The 19564-nt window shown below is 38.0% G+C and overlaps 1 long non-coding RNA gene, 11 other non-coding genes and 2 pseudogenes across 15 annotated transcripts in view; all 14 read right to left on the bottom strand.

The window, feature by feature from the left end:
* Positions 1-19564, bottom strand: part of LOC113880083 — a 71861-nt gene that overhangs the window by 8533 nt on the left and 43764 nt on the right. For all 4 annotated transcript variants that reach the window (XR_003507581.1, XR_003507580.1, XR_003507582.1 and 1 more), the window contains 9 exons: positions 18797-18873; positions 16614-17979; positions 15947-16110; positions 13325-13412; positions 12363-12468; positions 11471-11520; positions 10379-10446; positions 5838-5891; positions 5118-5203 (listed from right to left, as the gene is read on the bottom strand). This is a non-coding gene — a long non-coding RNA (uncharacterized LOC113880083). The remainder of the gene's footprint in view (positions 1-5117; positions 5204-5837; positions 5892-10378; positions 10447-11470; positions 11521-12362; positions 12469-13324; positions 13413-15946; positions 16111-16613; positions 17980-18796; positions 18874-19564) is intronic.
* On the bottom strand, positions 4673-4746 carry LOC113880195. Its single transcript, XR_003507658.1, has one exon. It is a non-coding gene; the product is annotated as a small nucleolar RNA SNORD113/SNORD114 family (small nucleolar RNA).
* LOC113880205 lies at positions 5609-5754 on the bottom strand. The gene has a single exon (XR_003507668.1). It is a non-coding gene; the product is annotated as a small nucleolar RNA SNORA79 (small nucleolar RNA).
* On the bottom strand, positions 7610-7684 carry LOC113880187. The gene has a single exon (XR_003507653.1). It is a non-coding gene; the product is annotated as a small nucleolar RNA SNORD113/SNORD114 family (small nucleolar RNA).
* On the bottom strand, positions 8437-8508 carry LOC113880168. Its single transcript, XR_003507636.1, has one exon. It is a non-coding gene; the product is annotated as a small nucleolar RNA SNORD113/SNORD114 family (small nucleolar RNA).
* Positions 9656-9727, bottom strand: LOC113880190. The gene has a single exon (XR_003507654.1). It is a non-coding gene; the product is annotated as a small nucleolar RNA SNORD113/SNORD114 family (small nucleolar RNA).
* On the bottom strand, positions 11064-11139 carry LOC113880172 (annotated as a pseudogene).
* LOC113880164 lies at positions 12935-13008 on the bottom strand. The gene has a single exon (XR_003507634.1). It is a non-coding gene; the product is annotated as a small nucleolar RNA SNORD113/SNORD114 family (small nucleolar RNA).
* Positions 14195-14267, bottom strand: LOC113880184. Its single transcript, XR_003507650.1, has one exon. It is a non-coding gene; the product is annotated as a small nucleolar RNA SNORD113/SNORD114 family (small nucleolar RNA).
* LOC113880188 lies at positions 14828-14903 on the bottom strand (annotated as a pseudogene).
* On the bottom strand, positions 16011-16082 carry LOC113880178. Its single transcript, XR_003507645.1, has one exon. It is a non-coding gene; the product is annotated as a small nucleolar RNA SNORD113/SNORD114 family (small nucleolar RNA).
* Positions 17156-17227, bottom strand: LOC113880179. Its single transcript, XR_003507646.1, has one exon. It is a non-coding gene; the product is annotated as a small nucleolar RNA SNORD113/SNORD114 family (small nucleolar RNA).
* Positions 17441-17512, bottom strand: LOC113880176. The gene has a single exon (XR_003507643.1). It is a non-coding gene; the product is annotated as a small nucleolar RNA SNORD113/SNORD114 family (small nucleolar RNA).
* LOC113880159 lies at positions 19019-19093 on the bottom strand. The gene has a single exon (XR_003507629.1). It is a non-coding gene; the product is annotated as a small nucleolar RNA SNORD113/SNORD114 family (small nucleolar RNA).

Here is a 19564-nt window from a genome sequence, read left to right as displayed (position 1 = left end):
TGGCTGGAAGAGTAGGACCAGCCTCAGTCATGAGGAGGTGCCAGTCCTTGGTGCCAAGGACCCCGATTCTCTGCCAGGGAGGTAATCTGCCCCCCAGCATGGCCTCACAATCATTCCTTTGTACATTCATTCATTCTTGAAGAGGGCACGCAATGCTGCCTGAAAGGTGAGTAGTCTGGTCTCATCCTAACTGGCATTCTGTAAAAACTCAGTTGAACTCCTCGTTCTTCTGGGACAGGGGAATATGGGTACCACATCCATTTGGGAGCTTTTAAATGAATGCAGGTGACACCATCTATTACAGCTCCTTAGTAATTTCTAACGCATCTCTTCCCTCCCTGGTATCGCATTATGTACAGGACAGGTCTTATATGAGGTAAGAAGAGCCTCATAAGCTTTTGCTAGATAAGGTTGGGCTTCCCAGGTGTCTGCTAGTGGTAAAGAATCTGACTACCAATGCGGGAGATGCAAGACACTTGGGTTCGATCCCTGGATCAGGAAGATCCCCTGGAGGAGGGCATGGCAACCCACTCCAGTATTCTTGCCTGGAGCATCCCATGGACAGAGGAGCCTGGCGGGTTACAGTCCATGGGGCCACAAAGAGCTGGACACAACTGTGTGACTGACCACACACACACAGACACACACACACACACACACACACAGACAAGGTTAATTCTCAGGACAATCCAGCCAGGGAGGTATCGTTATCCTTGTCTAAGAGGTGATGGGGAGGCTGGAGGTCCAGGGTGTTCCCCGTCTAACCCACTGTCCCGCAGCTGGAAAGCAGGAGGAAGTGGAGGAGCAGCCCCCTCGCTGGAGGCACAAAAACAAGACTGTTATTTTCGACCTCCTGTCTTGGCAGAGGCCGGGGCAGCTTTCGGGAAGACCCAGAGCCTCCATTCCACCAGTCCGAGCCAACGTTGCCCAAGGATGGGCCGAGGTCCAGGGCAGTCGGAACTGCCAGGATCCTGTCTCACTGTCTGGCACTGGACGCAGGAAACTGGACTCGAGGGAGAATTTGCACGCGGGTGGGAGAATGCCGTGGACCATCTGACACACCACCACCTCCGCGCAGAATAGCTCCTGGCCGTTCTCAGAAGGGCCATCCCAGTTCCACAAAAGCACATGTATTTTTAGCTCTTCGTTCATTCATTCAGCAGTAATTTACTGGGCGCCTCCTAGGCTCAGGCTGGGAAGGCCCTGTGGAGACAGAGAAGAATCTGACCCAGTTCTCGGCTGCGCAGGCAGGTCAGCTTGGTGGAGACATGTAAACGAATGCTTGTGAGCGGAGGAGGATGGGTAGCCCCGGGGATTTAGTATGTGCCCTGAGGCTGGGGTGTGGCTGAGTGGTCAGGGAAGGAAGCCCAGTGGGACCTGCTCCACTCACTGCCTCACACACGGGTCACTGACTTGCTCACTCATTTACTGATGCATTCACTTATTCACTCTTCCATTCACAGAGCGCTCCATTTATTCTTGGATGACATACTCATTCACTGAGTCATTGACTCACTCAATAATTATCCTTTCCCTCGATAACTCTAATATATGCATTCCCCCATCCATTTGCCTATTCACTCCCTCATTAATTTGTGCACGCATTGATTTATGTACTCATTAGTTAAATTATTCAACTTGGTCTGCTTTTTACTGACTTTATTCCCTCACTCATTTTTTGACTTATTCATCAATTAATTCATTTGATTCCTCATCAACCCACTGGCTTATTCATCCCCTCATTACTAACTTCTACTAAAGCATTCATTGATAAACTCGTTCTGGAATCCATTTATTAATTCACTCAACTTTCACTTATTGGACTGTTGACCTACTAGTCTTTGGTCCATTCCCTCCTTGACCTATTTGGACCTCACCATCCACCTCTTGACAGTTTTACCCACACAGAGACTCATCCACTTAAGAATGTAACATACACACATTGATTTGCTCAATGCATCATTAATTTATTCCCTCATTCTTATACTCCACATGTTCACTCGATTTTCCATTCCATTGTTTACTCAAAGACTCATTCATTCACTAACTCACTGCGTCATTCATTCATCATGTATACCATTTATTCAACAACTCATTCAACGAATATATTACAAGTGCTCCACAGGCCGTGCATATGAGGAGTGCAATTCCTAACGTCCTGGATCTTACAAACCAGGGATTCGGTTACTGGCTCAAGCCTCTTTTATGTGATATGTAAGCATGTGATATGTAAGTGGGGTCTTGCCTTCTGTGCTTCTGGAAAACCCATGTATTTGCCCTTATACTGAATTATATTTATCAGTAATCCCACCTAATCCCAAAGAGTTACCTGATGGCTGGAACTCGATCTGATTTAGATATGAATGCCATGACTAATACAGAGCCTGACATGCATTTGGATCTATACTTGCTGAGCTGAAATTATTACCCTAGTATTGGTTATTTTTGCACTCTCTCAGATACCAAGTGCCAGAAAAATTTTTAAAATCTGGGGTATAGGGACCTCCTGCCATCACCTCCCATCAGATCACTGGTATTTGCCCTGAGATAGGGTAAAAAAATAATCCAAGTAATGAATTATGATCTCAGTATGCAAAATATCCAAATAATTTCAGTGCAACACGCAGAGCAGAACTGTACCCTGTGCTGCCCTGTGCGTAGGCGCTGTGTCATGTCCGACTCTGTGACTCTGGACTGTCGCCTGCTAGGCTCCTCTGTCCGTGGGATTCTCCAGGCAAGAAAACTGGAGTGGGTTGCCATGCCCTCCTCCAGGGTATCTTCCCAACCCAGGGATCAAAGCCAGGTTTCCTGGATTGCAGGCAGATTCTTTACTATCTGAGCCACCAGGGAAACCCAAGAATAGTGGAGTGAATAGCCTATCCCTCCTGCATTGCAGGCGGATTCTTTACCATCTGAGCCACCAGGGAAGCCCAAGGATAGTGGAGTGAATAGCCTATCCCTCCTGCACTGCAGGTGGATTCTTTACCTGCTGAGTTACCCAGGAAGCCTGAACTACGGACTATGTACCATTACAACAAATATCTTTTAAAATGTTTTATTTCATACATTTCAGTAATGGAGACTTGCGATAACCATAATCCTTTTTCAAAATACATTTTCACCACTGGTCGTCTTCTTTCTTAGTTTGTCATGGATTTAACTCACTAAAATATAAGAACGAACACAATGAATACTTTAACCTCTATGTCCTCACTATACACAGAATTAATATTGATGGATTAAATCTTCTTGGTTAAATGGATCTCAGAGAAGCAAAACTGGGTCGACCACAATTATTGTTTCACAAAATTTTATCATTGGAATAATCTTGGCATTTTAATTTTCTTTATATACGAATTTTACTTATTTATTAATGTAGTCAGGTACTCATTTTCAAAAATAAAATCAATAGCAAAGAATCTGCTTCTAAACAAGGGGGAAGTAGGCATTTGCTGTATGAGGCAGGGAGCTCAAGCTCGGTGCTCTGTGACAGCCTGGAGGGGTGGGATGGAGGGGAAGACGGGCAGGAAGGCAACGAGGAAGGGTGCGTATGGCTGATTCGTGTTGACGAGCGGCAGAAACCAACACAATATTGTAAATCAATGATCCTCCAGTTAAAAGTAAATTAATAAAAACATAAACAAGAGGGTAAACTTTGCCTATTAAGTCTCTCTGTGTACCCCTTAAACAGAGGGGTAGACAGTTGAATTAAACAAATCTTTGTTTCATGAATAATTGCATCATTGGTCATGAGTGGCCACTGGGATTTTACTAGCCTGTTTATCTTTAATTTGTTTAATTATTAAAAACCCAAGGAAAACACAACCAACCCAAGAATAATATCTTTGACTAAGTCTAGAATTCATCTATGCCCTTTTTACTTTAAGAGGTAGCACTAAATCTATTTTCAAATGAAAATCTTTTTTTCCTTTTTCAACATGAATTAACTATGATGTTTCTCAAACAAATTCTTATCCTTGGTGCCAGCATAATCTTTGATTTGTTTTATAACTGCATGAAACCATCTATTTTTAAAGAATATACTCATCATCCATAAACAAAATGGCCAAACCAAGAATAAAAACTTAATCTCATACTTACTTTGATCTATATTCTCCTTGACCACATAGGTAACAGTTAAATAATAACTAATCATTAAATAATAGCTAAAATAACCAAGGGGCAGTCATTCTGGGGCACAAAACAGATGAAACATACACTGATCACTGGCTCATACTTTATACTCATTCACTTAGTTAACCATTTCTTTAATCCTAAATTTTTTCTTTCATGAATCAAACCCACTTCAAACTAAGAGAAGGACATATATTTAGCTTAGCTGTGTCTCACACAAACCAGTAACAACTTAATGTGCCTCTTCTTAATGGAGCCATGGAGTTCACATTGAGTGAGTGAAGTAATTATATTTCAGAACTGAAGTTTCAAACTGAACTGAAACTAATTTCAGAACTGAAGTAATTATATTCCTTGTTTTATAAATATCCTCAATGTTGGTCTGTGTTTTGACCTCTCTTTTCTTTTCAATATATTTATTGATCTATTCATTTATTTACAGATAGTATAAAGCCAGTATCTATGAACTCTCTCAACTAGATTCTCCAACATCCTGAGATGATTCCCCCAAGAGTCATACACTAATTGTCTTTTCACCATGGACCTCAGGGGTTCCAAACGTGATTGATCATAATTTTCATTCAGATGCATTCCATTCACATCATTGGTCCAGGTGTGGTCTTTCAGCATTTAATTCAAACAGTTTCTAGATGTTACAATGAACAGCCATGAATCCGCAGTCCTAACTCAACAAATGGAGTACTGACTTCCTAAATGAGTTAACAGCCTAGATCATCATTAAGAGAGGAATGGGACAAACACGAAAGGGGACATATCAGTGTTGAAATGAATGGGAAAGCTCATTTTTTTTTTTTCCTTTTATCTCATTTGTGCTAAGTTGTGTTAATCATAAACTTCAGCTTATAACACATTCTCATCATAGGTCTATGCGTGGCATTTAATTTTAATTACATTTATTCTTTTTTAATGATACAGTGGAAACCCACAAGCTAACCACCCAAACCAAGAACTTTATTACTCACATGGCATGGCGTGCTCCTTCCCCAGAGGCATTAGGCAAAGCTCGTCATGGTTGGAGAATAACTTAATGAGCTACAGTCGATCCACCCTGTGGAATGAAAAGATGTTGACAAATGAAAATGCCTGGATTCAGGTTTTAATTTAGTGAACACTAGGTAACCATGACAATAATTAATTGTAAACAGTCATTTATACTACACTCTCATCTCTGGCTCTACGAATGAATGGACCTACATTTTATTAATTAATGTATTCAGTTCATTTTAATAGCATAATAAGCACCCTTAAATGAACCACCCAACATAAGAACTATGAATCTTGCAGACAAGAACTCTGGGCCCTTTACTGACATTGATAAGAGGTTAGAACTTCATTTTGTAAAAGATTCCTGTTGTGTTGAATCAGATTCAACACGGACCTCGGTTGACAACACAGTCTTATCATTGGTCCTTTTATGACCTTCTTTGGTTATGTCCTGTCCTTCCTTTTTTTCAACTGTTCGACTTGCAAAAACCAGGAGTCACTATCAGATAGGCAAGCCATCCGCATGGTGCTCTGGGTGAAAACAAATCTGCTTGCTCTATGATGGACTAAAATCCCACTACCCAAGGTATAAAGCAGTGAGAGGAACAGCCATCAAATGTATCCCATACTTTCAAACCATACACTGAATATCCTAAACAGGTTCCCCCAAAGAAGACAAGAACTTGGCTATTACTCACCTTCAACCATGAAGGTCTTGATCATTAGAGAATGATTAGTAGTTCACGTCCATTCTATGAAGGACAAAGAAAATAGCCAAAAAAAAGGGGGGGTGGGGAAGGAGAAATGAATAGGCATTCTTTTATAAATTAAAATGTTAAATGAAATGACAGAATATCTCTTGTCCTGAAAAAGAGAAATATAGAAAGGAAAAAAATTCTTTCCGTTGATCCATGTTTTCCCCTTGATTGACTTGCTATTTAGGTTTTGACTAATTTACTTCATTATTTATTTCCATTTCTCTTAACAAACTAGAACTCACCACTGATGGAGAGCAAGAACACTGACTGTGACTCTTCTCTGTCTAAATGACCTTACCCCAAACAGGAAATTCCTCTGGTTTCCTGGTCCAGTGGTTAAGACTTCACCTTCCAATGCAAGGGGTGTGGTTCTAGGATGATATTTAAAAATGTGCAGCTCAACAGTTGTATTGACTGGTTACAGCCTAATCCTTCATGTGTAATTCATTCTCATCTCTGGTCTTTTAAAATTTTGTGTCCAGATGTAGCCTTTTATCCATTGTTCTGTAATCCAACAGACGGGTAGCCCAAGGATGAAAACTCTGTTTACCATTATACAGGCCTACAGGCTTCTTCTCCAGAGACTCCCTAGCCACGACATTTACCTACGAGGAGTCACTCTGGGGAGCACAAAACAAATATTAAAAAGAATGAAACAGCCTAGATTTCGACTTTGCTCTAATACACTAATGGATGCAGAGTGAGAAAATTGAGACTAACCTGAAAACTTTGGGTGTGCCACTTGCTTCAGCTGGCAGAAAGTTAACCCCTCTTTTAATCTAATTAGTTCAACGATAAATTTTTTAAACATTTTTTTAAGATTCTTTTTAATGTGGACTATATTTTAAACTCTTTACTGAATTTGTTACAATATTGCTTCTGTTGTTTAGGTTCTGATTTTTTGACCATGAGGCATGAGGAATCTCAGCTCCTCAACCAGGGATCAAAACCACACGCCTTGCATTGGAAAGTGAAGTCTTAACCACTGAACCACCAGGGAAGTCCCTCAATATTCTTCTTACCCAAACCAGCAAGAGACAGAATTTCTGCTCTAAGAGGGACATCATTTAAGCGGCACTGGTTAAATCATAATTATTTCAAGACATGCTCATTACTGGCCCAGGCTTTGTCCCTTTGAGCGACTGATTGCTATTAACTTATTCATTTATGCACTCTAATGATAAAACTGCACACACTCAATGCCATAGCATGAATGATAGTAACACATGTGCAGTTCGCTGCTCATTACCAAACTGATAACAGACAGTGTAACTCTGTAATGGAATTCTGTGAGCACAATAGCTCGTGCTGCCTAACAAACTTTTATCAGTGTCCTTCTTTAATTTAAACAGTGCTTAATCTTTTATTTAATTTTATAAACATGTTTCCTAATTAGTAATAAAACAAATAACCAGCAGACCACAGACACCCGAGAATGTGAAACTGACAATTCACGCGTCTGTTTCTGTGTGTTGCATTCTGAGAGATAAGCAATGTGAATACTAACTCCTCCAAAATAGGTTAATAACACGTGCTCCATTACCTATGCAATCACTGCTCTAGGCCTGGCCACATTTATGCATTAATTCACTTATACTAATACAATCATTACCCATGACCCAAAAAAGCCCCCAAACAGAATAATCAAATATTTGTAACAATTGTCTATAGGATCATTTTCAACAGAGCCATAGATTAGATTTCTTCCCATGCTGGACCTCAGATATGCAAACAAGTATTCATCGTCATCCTTGACTCCGACACCATCAGTCATTAGCAAAGGTTCAAGCACAGAATCTTTTTCTTCATAGTGCAAAGTCGCTTCAATTGTGTCTGACTCTGTGACCCCATGGACTTAGCCGTCCAGGCCTGTCTGATGGTGGGATTCTCCAGACAAGAAAACTGGAATAAGTTGCCATGCCCTCCCTTAGTGGATCTTCCGGACCCAGGGATCAAACCCATGTCTCTTATGTCTCCTGCATTGGCAGGGGGCTTCTATACCACTAGAGCCACGTGGGAAGTCCCTTTTCTTCATTATATTCTGCCTACTGATTTATTAAGTTATGACTTATGACTAAAAAGAAATATACATGAATCAGAAAAAAAAAATCAAGAACCTTGATATCCCTGAGATCTACCTATCAAATCATTTCCCAGAAACGAGATCTGTTTCTTGAACTGAGCTCAGTGCTTCATACATGGATGCCTTGACACAATTTGCCCTCTCAAGCCCTGTTATTGGACTAAGTTGCCCTGCTTTGATTCTATTTCCTACTTCTTACCAATGCACCGACCATGATAAACCAACCAAACCACGACATGAACTTTAACTGTGGCTCGCACTGGTCTCCCTGCTCCTGACACAACACTGAGTTGGGGCCATGGCAGAACACTAAAATCAGTGCAGGAGTGTTCATTCTGAACAGCACAAAAAAGAACAAAAAATAAAGTTTGAGATCTTCTATCTATTAGTTGTTTGCATTCCACCTTTCCTAGACTCAGTCATTCAATATTCATTAGTTTACAGTATTCTTTCCAGTTGAACCTCAGAGTTGGAGACACTTATTCATTGTACATGACTTATACATCACCAGTAGTTATCACTGATCCAGCATTCCTTTTTAGAGTCATAGATTATCAATAATTTGTTCCTTTTCTTTGCTGACTAGTATTCCACTGCATAGATATACCACATTTGCTGGTCTATTCACCAGTTGATGGACATTTAGATTATTTGTATGTGTGTGTGCTCAGTCATGTCCGACTCTTTGAAACCCCATAGGCTGTAGACCTCCAGGATTCTCTGTGCATGGAACTTTCCAGGCGAGAATACTGGAGTGGGTTGCCATTTTCTCCTCCAGAGGACATGGATTCAATATTGTCCCACTTTTGCTTCATTCATAACTGATCAAATCTCATATCTGCTGGTCATCATTAATGACCCATGTTAGACTCTCATTTTACTCATTTGTGTTACATTTGTATCAATTAAATCATTCATCATGGATATTAATAAAAATCACATTATTTAAGAAAATATACCCATGAAATCCTTAAATATTCCTGAACTCTGGCTAAAGAAGCTTTTCCCATATACACCGTGTGTGTGTGTGTGTGTGTGTGCGCGTGCGTGCTTCGTTGCTCAGCCATGTTCAATTCTTTGTGACCCCGTGGACTGTAGCCCACCAGGCTCATCTTTACTCAAACAATAACTGAAACCAAAATAAGATCTTTGACTACTACTACTCACCACGTTCTCTTTCCTAACATAGGCAACATAATCTTGACCAAGGCAGAACCCGAGATCAGCTTGGTGCTAAGATATTCTCCTCTCTCCATTGATGCACAATTTCCAGTCTCCATGTATGGAGTCATTTAAGTGTTTATTAATTCATAGTAATTTTTATTTTTCTTTCAATACAATAAACATCAAACATGCAACTGACTCAGGGCAATTACTGGTTATTACTTATCACTGAAAATATGCGTAATTTAAGACATAATATATTTAGTCCATTTTATTATCTATTTCAATATATTAATATTCATTTTCCTGACTAAATATTTTATTAATGAACAATGTTTCACCCTCTTCATCTTTATTCATTTATACATTTGCTAATTTATTCTGCCATTGATTCATTTATAATTATATTTTTAAAATTCATGAGCACAAAGACCGAGAAAGAGATCACTGTATAATACTAAAATCTATCTACAGTAATTTAAAGTATGCTGAATAGATGAGTTCTTTTGCATTGAACCTCAGACTTCTGGACACACAGAATTCATTGTATGTGATTCACACACCAGACATCATCATTAGACAGTGACTGGTCAAATTTCTCTTCATTTGCATCTATATTTGTTTATTAATTCATTAATAAGGAAAGTGAACGTAAAAGTCACTCAGTTGTGTCCAACTTTTTGCGACCCCATGGATTATACAGTCCATGGAATTCTCCAGGTCAGAATACTGGAGTGGGTAGTCATGCCCGCCTCCAGGGGATCTTCCCAATAATACTATGCCTCCTCATACATTCCTGACCTTAGTTGAAAGGGTCAAGTGAAGCAGAGACAATAAACTAGAATTTTTCATGTTGGACCATCTTCCAGGCACACATATATATGACTCATACGTCAACATTGGTCATAATTGATCTAATACTGCCCCCCTTTTTAAAACTCATTTCTATAGCTTTATTGATCCAATAATTATTTCCCTAATAATAATTTTTAAAGTTATGATTCACAAAATTTCAAGAATACTTTTTGTGCCCCTAATCTATATATAGAATTCTTCTCACAACGATACATCTCTTGTTAATTATCCTCAGTTTTTCTTATGTATATCAATATAATGTTAACTCTATCTCTATTTATCACTAAGTTAGAGCTGCATTCTCTAAATATATTTCACACTTTTAAATGAATAACTTAAAAAAAACAGAAACTGAGAAAGCAACTTCATGATTACTCACATTAATCTCTGTATTCCTATTAGACACAGGCAACCGGAGAGCTCATGACGCTGGAAGATGCATCTGTTCTGAGAAGCACAGCATAGAGCACACAGTAAAACAAATTAAGACACAATCACCATTTCTGAATAGGCATCAATGCTTTCAATTTCATTATCAATACCTTTTGCTACACAACATACATTCCTAATTGCATGACATTTCATCCCATTGTTTTTTTAATGAATTTATCCATATATGTCTAATGAAGTGAAAGTTGCTCAGTCGTGTCCAACTCTTTGTAATCCCATGGACTGTATAGTCCATGGAATTCTCCAGGCCAGAATACTGGAGTGGGTAGCCTTTCCCTTCTCCAGGGTATCTTCCTAACCCAGGGATCGAACCCAGGTCTCCCTCATTGAAAGTGGATTCTTTACCAGCTGAGCCACAAGGGAAGCCCAAGAATACTGGAGTGGGTAGCCTGTCCCTCCTCCAGCGGATCTCCCCAACCCAGGAATTGAACGGGGGTCTCCTGCATTGCAGGAGGATTCTTTACCAACTGAACTGGGAGGGAAGCTAATTTCATTATTAAAAACAAATCTAAGGCTATACAAGAATATGACCAATATTGATCACAATCAATACAAGAATATGATCTTTGTACAGAAACAATTTCAACAGAGGAATAGATTAATTTTGCTCCATGTTGGACCTCAGAGTTTCAGACACATATTTTCTCATCGCCCATGACTCCATTATCATCCGTCATCATCACTGGTCCATGACTGGATCTATTCCTCTTCATTTGTATGTTTGTACTGATTAAATTATGAATGCATTGATACAAATAAAAATAATACATGGTTCATAAAATCTCTAGGACAAGATCAAGGATATATTTAACATCAGTTTGCAGAATCATTTTCCACATAGACTAAACCTTTTTAATTAATAGACCTCAATCATGTTCTTTATTGATTAATCAACATAGTACTTCGTATTTATCATTAGGCCATGATAAACTTTTTAATGAATTTAATACTTTCTAATAATACTGTAAATACCCTTAAACAGATGATCCAGTTCAAGACAATAATGTTGACCATTACTCACCTTGGTCTCACAGTCTTGGTGACAACAGAGGCTAAAATCAGTTTCAGCATCTATTCTCAAAAGGATCAAGCAGACAAGACGATAAAAATGTTGAGACTTTCTCTCCATTGATTCAGAATTTTCACAATTCATTTGCATAGTCATTTAGGCATTTATTAATTTACAGTAATACTTATTTAATTTGCTCTTAATAAACCAAATATCAACTTTGTAACTTTATCAATAAATGACGATCATCACTATTATTCCCACTCAAAGACATATACACTTGATTATTTTATTTTCCATTCCAATTTACGTCATCAGATTTCTTTATAATACTTATAATGAACAGTATTTCCTTGTTTCATATTTATTCACTTACATATTTGTTTATCCTGACATTGATTTCTTAATAATAATAATTTTAGATATTACTGTACACAAAGACTAAGAACATGATCCCCATATATGCCTGGCATCTCCCTATAGGATCACTTCAAAAGAGGGGAAAGTATTAGATTTTTTGTGTTGACCTGTGGTGTTCCTCATCAAAGACTCATACCACAAGTCATCATTGTTTGTCCATAATTCCTTCATGTCAACACTTTTTTACTGATCATCCATTCACTATTAACTATATTTTTTTAAAAAGTGCTTCATCGTCACAAAAACTTAAAACAAGGAAGGTCCTTGGCTCTTTGATTTGTCTATAGAAGGACTTCCCACAGAAACTGTCATCAATTGACCTCAAAGTGTCCTATCCAGATGCATTAATATAATGTTTCATGTTAACCCTGCTTCTACTATTTGGCCATGGTTCACAATCATCGATTATTTTTTTTTATAGAATTTAAAGAATGCAGTGAAAATGAAAACCACAAAACCAAGAAGAGGTTTGACTATGACTCACTTTGTTCTCCTAACCCTTAACACATCAAATGCAACCACAGAATTCATGACCACGAGGAAGCCTTACATTAGCCCACGGTGGCAAGCCTAAGGAGGAGAAGATAAAACTAGAAGATAAAAAAGACATTAAGATATCAGTTTAATTAGTCTTTGAATTCCATGTTTCATTTAATCATTTAAGTAGGTAGTGAATTGGGATCATTTATACTTTAGTTTCTCCTAAGTAAATGAACAATATCAATCTTGACACTGACACAGATCATAGACACATGACATAGAGAACATAAACAATTTACTTATCCATAACTATATCATTCTCAGCCAAAGAATAACATGCCTGTACCATAAATTTCCTAATTTACATTTGTTTTTAATGTATATTAATAGCATTTCTTGCCTAACCACTTTTCTATGGTTGAACAAAGTTTCACCAATTTCATCTTTATATATTATTTCATTGATCCAATTATAAACATAAAAAGAAAATATATGAACATAAAACAAGATACTTGTATATTCCTGACAGATGTCTATAGGGTTACCTGGAACAGAGGCAGTGGGTCTCCATTTGCATTGGACCTCAGAGTTCCAGACACATACTCATCGTAAACGACTCATACACGCACCGAAAAACCATCATTGATCCAATGTCGTACCTACTTTCTTCATTCACTTCTATGGTGTCTATTTCTGAGTTCATTAATTTACTAATAATAATTCAAAAACTCAATTATTTGCAAAAACCAAAAAGAAAACAAAACCCGAAACCACTATTCTATGTAGAGAATCATTTTCATAACAATGTATCTTTCTTTATACCCTTTGTTTTTCTGTTACATGTCAATTCAGTATTTATCACTGGGCTACTGCTGGCGATTCTTATTGTATGTTACTTTTCAACAATACATTAGAATGCTCTCAAAAAAACCACAGAAAGGACACAAGATTTTGACTTTTACTCACACTGGTCTCTGTGCTCCTAACACAGAGATGCAAACACAGAGGTCAGTGCCACGGTGCCACTGCTTAAATCAGCTTGAGGGTGTAGGGTCTGCAAAGAACAAAACAGTCAATGATAAAAAAAAAAAAAGGTTTAAGTACAATACCCATCGAGCTTTGATTTGCACATTTCATTTACTCACATATTGAAGTATTTATAAATTATTCATAATGGATCTATTTTTCTCTTGACAGAATGAACAACAATGAGGCAAATCCATAAACTATAAGTGACTTAATTATCTATCTGTATTGATACAATATTTAGTCAAAGATATACTGGTGAGCCACTTTTTCCTGACTGAGTTTCAGTATTTTCAATTTTATTAATAGTATTTCTTGCCTCGCCACCTGTTTATAGTTAGACAAGGTTTCACCCTTTTTACTTATTATTTCTTTACCTTTTTCTTTACCTATTATTTACATTTCTATATTGGTTCTAAAATTAATCTTTTAACAATAATAAGTATAAATCGATGAATACAATAGCTGTACTGGGTATATTTCAACATCTATCTCTGCTGCTCCTAAGTCACTTCAGTCGTGTCCGACTCTGTGCGACCCCATAGACAGCAGCCCACCAGGCTCCCCCGTCCCTGGGATTCTCCGGGCAAGAACACTGGAGTGGGCTGCCATTTCCTTCTCCAATGCATGAAAGTGAAAAGTGAAAGGGAAGTCGCTCAGTCGTGTCTGACTCTTAGCAACCCCATGGACTGCAGCCCACCAGGCTCCTCCGTCCATGCATTTTCCAGGCAAGAGTACTGGAGTGGGGTGCCATTGCCTTCTCCAACATCTATCTCTTGGATGAATTAAAAGAAATACACTAGGTTTTTGTTGGACCTCAGTATCAGGACATATATTATTCATTATATAGACTTATCTGCTACCAGTCATCATCACTAGCCCAAGAAAACCCTTTTATTTTTCATTCTCATAAATATTTGAGTTTATTTATAAATTTGCTACTAAATACACATAAATGAAAAATAAACTAAAATATCCGCCATGTCTATCTCAAAAATCTTTTCCAGAGACTAACTCTGTTTCCAAAACTGACCTCAAAGATACATTTATAGATTAATAAAGGAGATATTTCATGTCAATCTGATACTTAACATGGCATTTTCCCTTCTTTGATTGTTTGAGCAAGTTCCCGGAGTTGGTGACGGGCAGGGAAGCCTGGCGAGCTGCAGTGCGTGGGGTCGTGAAGAGTGGAACACGACCGAGCGACTGAACTACCAACTATCCACTCAAACTAAAACACTGGCTATTACTCACATGGTCTTAACATACCTACAGCACAAATGAAACCAGAGAGCGTGTAACCGTGGAAGATGCTTCCACCCGCCCAAGTGCACCCATTCTGAGGAGAATACGCAAAGGAGATGATAATAAAACGAGGCACTCTTCCCAACATCTGTCTACAGAATATCCTCTCTGCTGTGAATGGACAAGCTTAATCCAATATTGGACCTCTAGTTCCAGACACGCTTTCATTGTATATGATTCATATTGATGATGACCAGAAATCATCATAGATCCAACACCGGTCCCCCTTTTTCTGCACATATTTCTGTATCTTTATTGGTTAAATAAAAATCCACTAATAAATTTAGCAAGAACAATTCAAAAAATAAAGCAATACAGGTGTACACTGAAGTATTATTACTTTAATGTATCTTCCTCAATGATACACTGTTTTCCATATATACACTCATCAATACAATAGCTCATATATCCATATGCAACACTCTGATGCAGCTGCCTTCTTTACTTATATTCAACATTTCTTTACTTATATTCAACATTCAATAATAATACAGTAAATTACTTCAATAAAAAAAAAAACAGAGAACTTCAACTACTACTCCCATTAATCTCCACCTTCCTATTATAGAGAGGTGACCCCAGAGCCTCTGTCCTTGAAGATGCTAAACCATTTGTGCTGGCTTCTTTCTGAGGAGTACAGAGCACAGATGATAATAAAAGTATTGACACCTAATAACCAGTGGTTCTTGTTTTCTACACTTTGTTTGCTCAGTATTTAGGAATGTATTACTTTTCCTTTCTTCACATTCCTTTAATCTTGTTAAAACAAAAAACTCAATCTTTAGTTTGAAGCAAAACTCCTAAACTGTCTCTTGTGCATTTCTAGGTCTTCCCTGGTGGCTCAGTCGGTAAAGAGTCTGCCTGCAATGCAGGAGACCCAAGTTCAATCCCTGGCTCAGGAAGATCCCCCAGGGAAGGAAGTGGCAACCCACTCCAGTAGTCTTGCCTGGAGAACCCCAAAGACAGAAAAGCCTGGTGGGCTACAGTCTCTGGGGTCACAAAGAGTCGGACATGACTGAGTGACTAATATTCTCACTTTCATGCATTTCTATCTAACCTTGGTCAAAGACGTGACCCTCACTCATTTATTGAATATGATTCAGTGTTTTCAGAGTTTATTATGGTACCTTTTGTCTCACTCAGTATGCTCCTATGTGGACAGTGCTTCACTTTCTTACATTTGCTTAATGGTTCTTCAGAGATCCATTAATAGTAACAAATTTAAGTCTATGAAATCAAAAGAAGAATATAACTTACCTATGTTCCTGATATCTCTACAGAAACAATTTTACCAGAAGGAAGAGACTACTGACACTCTGTGTTGGACCTCAGAGTCTGAGACATGTTTTCATCATTTAGGACTCTTCCCATCACGATCATCATCACTGGTCCACGATTAAGTCTCTTTTCTTTGTTCATTTCTATATTTGTTTTCATTAAATCATTGAATAAATGGTAATATATATTAATCATCGAATCAATAAGAATAATAAGTATATAATAATGGTTGTTGTGTTAGTCACTCATTCATGTCTGACTCTTTTCAACCCCATGGATTGCAGTCCACTAGGCTCCTCTGTCCATGGGATACTCCAGGCAAGAAAACTGGAGTGGGTTGCCATTTCCTTCTCCATTTAATAATGGTAATAGTTTAATAATAATAAAAATAATAATTGTGATAATAAAAATAAGTATCCCAAGAATGACACCCTTCAATACCCCTAACCTCAGTTTACAGGATCAGTCTTCTCAACCAATTTTCGACCTCTATTCCGCCCATTATCAATTATTTGAAATAATCATTCTTGATTATTTATCATTGAACTATGGTAATTTTTTGATTAATTTAATACTTTTTAACAACACCATGAGGATCCTCAGACAAATTGCCCAATCTAAGACGACAGCCCTGTCCATCGTTCACCTTATTCTCCTCCCTATCACAGTTGGTGTGACAACTGAGCACAGCAAAAGCTGAAGTATCAGGAACATCCGTCCTACAAAATAACGAACACACAAGGTGGTAAAACTACTTAGATATACTTTCCACTGATCCAAGAATCTGACTATTCATTTGCACAGTAGCTGAGGCATTAACTAAATTATGCTCGCATTTGTTTTTCCCCTTGGAAAATCAATTTCTAAGCCAGTGACTAATACCTGTCACTTTCTAGATCACCCTTAGCCAAACAGGTAATACCCTCATAACATATCTTTCCTATTATCAGTCTTTTCAATATATATATAATAGTAATTTTTACCTAACCACATATTTTTATAATTGAAAAGGCTACATAGTCATCATTTTTATCTTATACATTTGTATATTGATTATTTCATTGATCCAATTATAAAAATAGAAAAAAAGTACATGTTGATAATAACCAAAATAAATGTCTTTGTATATTCCTAACCACTGACTAAAAGGTCACTTCACACACGTCAGTGGACTTGATTTCATTTGCATCAAACCTCAGAGTTCCAGACTCACATTCATCGCACACAACTCGTACACCTCAGGGAGTCACCATCGATCCATTACTGTCCATCTCATTCAAATACATTTCTGTTTAATTTATGAATCACAAATTCACTAATAATTTTATCAGCACAATTTTTTTTAAAAAGAGATGATACATACAGAATTATTCTTACTTTAACACTTTAATATAAGAATATAATCTCTTTATATTCCTGAAATCTCACAAAAGAAACAGTTTCTCGTCAGAGGGAAAATAGTACTTATGTATCATGGACCTCAGAGTTCTAGCCATGTTTTCATCGTTTAGGACTCTTCCCGAAACGATCATCATCATTGGTCCACGACTGAGACTCCACTCTTTGTTCAATTCTGTTTATTGACTAATTCAGTAATTCACTAGTAATAATTTAAAAATCCTATTATTCACAAAACTCTAGAAAAGTCATGATATTCCTATGGTGTAAATAGATCATTCTTACAACAATGTATCTCTTCTAAATTAGATTATGTTTTTCACCTATGTAGTAATCAATTGATGTATCATAAATTTCAACAGTTATCACTGGGCTAGACTTGGCCTTCTGTTATTCTATGTGGAACATTCAGCCAACGCACTGAATACACACACATACACACACACACGCACAAACCAACAAAAAGAAATGAACAAAACCGAGACAAAAAAACTCTTACTCACATTGGTCTCTGTGTACCTAACACAGAGGTGCAATCATAAGGCGCAGCCCCATGGAATAATGCTTAATCAGCCGAACTGACTCACTGGAAAAGACCCTGATGCTGGGAAAGACTGAAGGCGGGAGGAGAAGGGGACGACAGACCGTGAGATGGTTGGATGGCATCACCGAGTCGATGGACATGAGTTTGAGTAAGCTCTGGGAGTTGGTGATGGGCAGGGAGGCCTGGTGCTGCAGTCCACAGGGTCACAAAGAGTCAGACATGCCTGAGTGAACTGAGCTGATCTGAATCTTAGCCAAAAGGGTGACATAATTCTTAATGGTCATTAGAATTGGGAATTTTTATTACTATTTCTTTCCTCACCATCTATGTTCACGGTTAGACACTAATATATCTGTTCTTCTTCATCTTTTATCTGTATCATTAATGGTACTCTCAATGATCTATTAATAATTTTAAAACTCAGTCTTAGAACTTGAACTTTAAACATTCCTAACATCTGCCTACAGGAAAAAATAAAGAAATGGAGTGAGGAATGGACTGGGCCTCAGGGTCCCAGACCTTTATCATTTGTTGTCCATGACTCACCTGCTAATCATCATTGGTACATCTGAGACCCAGTTTTAGTTCATTCATTTATCTATTTATTTCAATTAAATCCTCATTCATTGAAAATAATACATGATTAGTAAAAAAAACAAAGAAAAAGACACTTCAATACCCCTACTTCTAATTAACATCGAGATAGATTATACCTTTCATTAATAAATATCACTGCTATATATTATCAGTTAATCAATATAAGGTTATATATCATACACATTATTGGGCTACATTAATCTTTTGCTTCTATCTATTGCTTTTAAAAATACAACAAAAACACTGAAAACAAGTTCCCAAACCAGACCAGAACCCTGGCCATTACTCACCTGATCTCTGTCCCACAGCAATCTGAAGCTCATGACCTTGATCACCATGGAGGCTGAAGTCACCTTGAGCTTCTATTCTGAAAAGTAATAAGGAGAGAAGGTGATCCCAGATATGGAAACTTTCTCTCCATTGACCTGAAGGCATGTTTATTGATGTTTTTAATGGTTCACTTACCATAATCAATGAAAATGCATGAAGAGAAAGACTACATTTCTTTCATTTTGGACCTCAGAGTTCCAGACACATATTATTCATCATCCATGACTCATATACTGGTATTGATCATCACTGATCCACAAACGATAACTTCCTCTTCATTCGATATTGGCTCTTTGCTACTCCATGGACTGCAGCACAGAGCCTACTCAAACTCATGTCCATTGAGTCGGTGATGCCATCCAACCATCTCATCCTCTGTCATCCCCTTCTCCTGCCTTCAATCTTTTCCAGCACCAGGGTCTTTTCTAATGAGTCAGTTCTTTGCATCAGGCAGCCAAAGTATTGGAGCTTCAGCATCAGTCCTTCCAACGAATATTCAGGAGTGATTTCCTTTAGGATGGACTGGATCTAGGTTGGATCTCTTTGCAGTCCAAGGGACTCACATCATTATAACTCTCTTAGATTTATTATCAGCTTTTAGCTTCCTTGGCTCAGACAGTAAAGCATCTGCCTACAATGCAGGAGACCTGGGTTCGATCCCTGGGTCAGGAAGATGCCCTGGAGAAGGAAATGGCAACCCATTCCAGTACTCTTGCCTGGAGAATCCC

The sequence above is a fragment of the Bos indicus x Bos taurus genome, chromosome 21 (genome assembly GCF_003369695.1).
Source record: "Bos indicus x Bos taurus breed Angus x Brahman F1 hybrid chromosome 21, Bos_hybrid_MaternalHap_v2.0, whole genome shotgun sequence".
In the NCBI taxonomy this organism is placed as follows: Eukaryota; Metazoa; Chordata; class Mammalia; order Artiodactyla; family Bovidae; genus Bos; species Bos indicus x Bos taurus.
This window is presented reverse-complemented; position numbering and strand designations above follow the sequence as displayed.